This window comes from Chenopodium quinoa, unplaced genomic scaffold, assembly GCF_001683475.1.
Source record: "Chenopodium quinoa cultivar QQ74 unplaced genomic scaffold, ASM168347v1, whole genome shotgun sequence".
NCBI classification, from domain to species: Eukaryota; Viridiplantae; Streptophyta; class Magnoliopsida; order Caryophyllales; family Amaranthaceae; genus Chenopodium; species Chenopodium quinoa.
This window is the reverse complement of record NW_018743878.1, coordinates 1,821,295-1,827,294: the sequence shown is the minus strand read 5'-3', so window position 1 is coordinate 1,827,294 and position 6,000 is coordinate 1,821,295.

Sequence of the window (6,000 nt, the reverse complement as noted above, 5' to 3'; positions counted from 1 at the left end):
TTCCCAGCGACTCTCAAAGGAATCGCACAACAATGGTTCGGCAACCTGCCGACTGGTTGTGTGAATAACTTCAGGATGCTTGCTTACTTATTCACCTCCAACTTTGCCATGAACATACCTGCGAAAAAGACGACCTTTGATTTAGGAACGATTCAGCAGGGCGAGAAGGAGGGGCTTCGTTCTTACATCAGGCGGTTTAACCTGATGAGAATACAGATTCAAGGGTTACCGGATGAGTTAGCCTATAATGACTTTTTCAGAGGCCTCAAAGACGGATCGACATTCAAATTTGATTTGGTCCGAAAGAGGGTGGCGACTCTTCAAGAGGCCTTGATTGAAGCGGAAGCCTATATACAGGCGTCTGATCTTTGTAGTACAAAACAGTCGGACAGGAAAAGGTTCGACAAAAAAGAAGGGCGACAGAAACAGTTGTCGAACAAAGATGAAAAGAAAAGAAAAGAGGTCTGGGCGGCTGATTCCTCTAAACAGCCGGCCCAGAAGAAGAAAAAAGAATTCAAACCATACTCCCCAAAGTATGCGTTTAACAAGGATAGCCAAGCTATCCTAAAGGAAATCAAGGGACGGATCTCAATTGAGAAGCCAGTCCCCATGAAGGGTTCTGCAAGCAACCGGAATAAGAAAAATTTTGTGATTATCATGAAGATGTTGGTCATCACACCAACGAATGCATCAGTCTCATGCGGTATCTGGACCGCCTGGCTGAGCAAGGCGATCTTGACTCTTATGTCAAGAAATCTACTGGGAACACTTCCTCGAAAAAGCAGTCGGCCAAAAAGAGTCAACAGGCCGATAGCTCTGATATAGATGATGCAGTCGTCTACACCATTGCAGGCGGCTTCGCAGGAGGCGGTCCCACTATTAGGGGCAACAAAGACAATATCAGGCGGCTAGATGTAAATTCCGTTCACCAAGAACGGCCCTCCAAATATTCATTTCCTGAGATTGTCATCACTGAAGAAGATCTAGGAGGGGTAAGCGGGCCGCATGACGACCCTATCGTTATTGAATGTAAAGTGGCCAACCAGAGAGTTGGCCGAATCCTTATAGATACAGGAAGCTCCTCAGATCTTATCAATAGCAAATGTCTGTCAAAACTAAAATATCAGACTGATTGCATACATCCGGCATCCCACCCTTTAGTAGGGTTTGGAGGAGGAGGAGTCCACCCAGTGGGACGAGTGGATTTACCCATCCACCTGGGTGAAAAAGGGGAAGGACGACACATGGTAGTCCGGTTCCTGGTAGTAGAAGAACTCTCGGCCTACAACATGATTCTGGGACGACCAACCCTGAATAATTCCAAGGCTGTTATAATCCCATCTCTTATGTTGCTCAAGTTTGAGAGGGATAATGGAACAGCCGGGTCCCTAAGGGGGGATCATAGGATGGCCCGAGAGTGCTATCTCTCGGATATCAAGCCCACTGTTATGGCCGCTGGGTCAAGTGGTGGAAAAACAGACCTTGACAATGTCAAGGAGAGTGCGCCTGTTCAAGAAGCAGGCGGCAAGAAGAGAAAGGCAGCCCAGACGGGGGCCGCAAGAAAAGACAGAAAATAGCAATCATTGGCAGAGGAGCGGTCGGATGAATTCCGCCCTCAGCCGGCTGGTGAGCATACGGACTTGATCTTAGACGACTCACGTCCTGAGCGAACAGTCAAAGTTGGGGCGACTGCTCTGAAAATCCTGGGTGACGATTTTCACAAACTATTGAAAGAATACAAGGACATCTTTGTATTCGAAGTCCACGAAATGCCAGGCATTAGTCCTGACCTGGCGGTACATAAACTGGTTGTGGATCCGAAAAAGAAGCCGGTAAGGCAGAAGAAACGGAACCATGGCGAAGAAAGAAGTCAGGCTGCAGCCGCCGAAGTTAAAAAACTACTTGATGTAGGGTTCATTCGGCAATGTTACTTCCCAGACTGGGTTGCAAATGTGGTGCTTGTTAAAAAACCGAATGGCACCTGGCGAATGTGTGTAGACTACACAGACTTAAACAAGGCATGCCCCAAAGACAGTTACCCTCTACCTAAAATTGATAACATGGTCGACTCAACAGCCGGCCATGCTTTGATGAGCTTTATGGACGCCTACTCTGGTTTCCATCAAATTCCTTTATGGAAGAAAGATCAAGGGTTATACTGTTACACGGTTATGTCGTTCGGTCTTAAGAATGCCCCGGCCACCTTCCAGCGAATGATAAACACTGTGTTCTTTGATCAGATTGGGAGAAACGTCGAGGCATACATTGATGATATGATTGTCAAGTCTAAGCTTCATATAGATCATCTGTCGGACCTCCGAGAAACTTTCGCCACACTCAGGCGGCACCATGTCATGCTCAATCCCAAGAAATGTGTATTTGGAGTTGAGTTTGGGAAATTTCTCGGATTCCTTATCAATCAAAGAGGAATAGAGGCGAACCCTGAGAAGGTGCAGGCGGTCATCGACATGCAGTCGCCTCGTACCGTCCGAGAGGTTCAAAAGTTAACAGGTTGTCTGGCGGCCTTGGGAAGGTTTCTAAGCCGATCAGGCGACAAATGCTTATATTTCTTCCAAGCCATTAAGAAGAAGGCAAGGTTTGAATGGGGGTCGGATGCTGAGGCGGCCTTCCAGAAATTGAAAGTTCACTTGCATTCCTTGCCGAGGCTGGTCAGCCCTTTGCCCAAAGAAGTACTCGGCATGTACCTGGTCGTCTCTGATCATGCGTTAAGCGCTGTTCTTCTTGCTGAAAGAGACGGTTGTCAGCTACCGGTCTACTTTGTCAGTCATGTACTAAAAAATGCCGAGTTCACGTATCCTTTAGTGGAGAAATTTGGTCTTGCACTTTTCATGGCTGTTAAAAAATTGAAGCCCTACTTTTTGGCACATGCAGTCGTCGTGTATACAGATCAACCTATCAAGCGGCCACTGACCACCATGGAGTCGTCAGGGCGGATGATCAAATGGGCCATAGAAATACAGAGCCTCGAAGTTACTTTCGAGCCTAGAAAAGCAGTGAAGGGGCAAGCCTTTGCTGACTTTATTGTTGAGATGACTCGTCCCCCTGATTCTCGAGATCCAAACCAAGTCTAGAAGGTATATGTGGACGGAAGCTCTACTTCAAATGGTTGTGGAGCAGGCGTCATATGTCAGTCGCCAGAGGGCGACAGGTACGAGTATGCTCTACGCTTCAGTTTTCAGGCCTCAAACAATGAGGCAGAATATGAAGCTTTACTAGCCGGAATCCACATGCAAGGCGGCAGGGGCACGAAAGATAGACGCCTGTTCCGATCCACAATTGATAGTGAGTCAGTATAATGGCGAATACGAAGCAACCCATCCGGCCATGATCAAGTATTTACAGGCGGTACGAAAAGCAGTCGGATCCCTTGAAGATTTTCATCTGACTCAAGTGCCGAGATCAGAAAACAACCAGGCGGATGCACTTTCAAAATTAGCATCATCCGCCTCTTGTGATACTCCTCGAACTGTTTTTTGGGAAGTAATGGAGAAGAGAAGCATCGAGGAAGACCCTATTGGAATCCTAGACAGAAGCTCAACCTGGATGGATTCAATCAGGGCATATCTGACAGACAGTACCCTGCCGGATGATCATCACCAGGCGGCAGCGCTGAAAAAACGGGCAGCCAGTTTTGAAATGATAAAGGGAGAACTTCACAAAAGAGGGTACCTTCAACCCTACTTAAAGTGTGTTACTCCAGAAAAGGGACGAGAGATACTAGACGATCTTCACTCTGGTTTCTGCGCTTCCCATATAGGTGGTAGGTTGCTTGCTCAACGGACAAGGCGGCAGGGCTACTTTTGGCCTACTTTAGAAGCAGATGCAATGGAGATGGTGAAAAAATGTGACAAGTGCCAAAGGTTTGGCAAACTAATTCACCGTCCGGCTACCGACCTCACTACCATTCATAGCCAACTACCGTTTGCTAAGTGGGGCATGGATATTCTGGGTCCTTATACGCCTGCTACAGGCGGAAGGAGGTACATACTTGTTGCAGTCGACTAATTCACTAAATGGGTGGAGGCGGAGGCTGTAAAGGGAATCAAGACGAAGGATGTAATTTCATTCATCTGGAAAAATGTCATCACTCAGTTTGGGGTTCCCATGTCTATGGTTTTTGATAATGGTCCCCAATTTGAGACGCCTGTTCTCAAAAGCTGGTTGGGTGACCAAGGAATTGCACACCACTTTGCATCAGTCGGCCGTCCACAAGCAAACGGCCAGGTAGAAGCCTTTAATAAAATCATCTCAGACGGTCTCAAGAAAAAGATTGAACGAGCAAGCGGCCTATGGGAGGATGAATTACCACATGTTCTCTGGGCCATTAAGACGACTGAAAAAGGGGCGACTGGAGAAACTCCATTCCTCCTAACTTATGGTGTGGAAGCTGTTCTTCCAATTGAACACTATGAGCCGACTCTTCGAGTAATGATATATGACGAAGAGACAAACTGGGAAGCCATGCGCCTGGCATTAGACTCACTCCCAGAAAGGAGGGGCAATGATGTCTTGCGCCATGAAATTTACCGCCTGAGAATGACCAGATCATACAACAAAAAAGTACACAGGCGTCCACTCAAAGTGGGAGACTTTGTACTTAGAAAAATGGAAGCAGTTGGTAGGACTAACTCCCAACTGGGAAGTACCCTACCGAATCTATGAAGAGGTCAGGGATGGTACCTACCGTCTGGAAACACCAGACGGCCAACCATTGCCTCGAACCTGGAATGTAGATAATCTTAATAAATATTTCTTTTGAATGATGTAAATAGTCGAGGGCTACTTAATAAAAGTTTGATGTTTCATTCAATTTTGTACTAAGAGGGGCATGCCTACTGACAAACAGTCGGCTACTCTCCATGTTTAATTTTCGTTCTTACCTAAGAGGGGCATGCCTACTGACAAACAGTCGGCTACTCTCCATGTTTAATTTTCATTCTTACTTAAGAGGGGCACGCCGCTTGTTTCATACAACCGGCTACTCTCCCATAACACAGTTCACCAAGAACTATCAAAGGCTCATAGCTAAAATGATCAGACCAGGCGCCAAGCCAATTGATCCAAATATAAGTTTAATTCGACCTGTCCCAACATTATAGCAGGCGTCCGACGACATCCATCTGGATGAAATTCGTCGCAGAGAGCAGCTCCCTTTTGGGTGGAACATTGTTCTATAAAATCATTACACGGCACCTATACGACTGTCTAACCAAGAAAACCACGTAGCCGTTTCCCGGACAAGGATACCTCTCACTTAACTGACTAATCAGGTCAAACAAGTGTTCGCAGTAACCGTCCGTGTCAACCAAACCGACTGAACTACTTGGGATAAGAACAGTCGGTATCTTATGAGTTAATAGCCAACAAACATTGGTGAATAAAGGGGAACAACTGGTAACCACCGCTTGATACCTCTACTACTCATTCACTTGGCGACTAGGTAACAATCATGTTTACTTGGTCACTCCTTAAAAATTTAGTATGAAACTAAAAAGGTGTTCATACAGCGCCTGTTCACACTAGATTAAATGTGGCGGGGAACAGTCGGCCTGGACCGACTAGAGTCTCTAGCTTAAAAAAACAAAAAAACAAACAAGGTAGGTAGGAAACCACCTTCCTACTTGGTTGAAGGAGATCCAGTCTTTAAAGTGGCCGACTGATCGCTTAGCCTGGAAACAGACAACCAGTCGTCCAGGGGCATAGGTGGCGTGACTAACTACCTCGTACCTGTCCGCAACTATCGGCCATGCAAAACAGTCGGTATAGTATGCAATTGGATATCAAAGTTTCGATACTTAGCAAAATCGAAACAAATTTAAACGAAACATTTTTTGCATAAACATTCATACCCCCGGCCCCTTGGCCGGGTAAAAGATACAAAAGAAGCCGGTCATTAAGACCGGCAAAATATTCAAAACCCCGGCCCCCTGGCCGGGTAAACAGAAACAAACGGCACGCAGGCCGTGAAAAGAAGACATA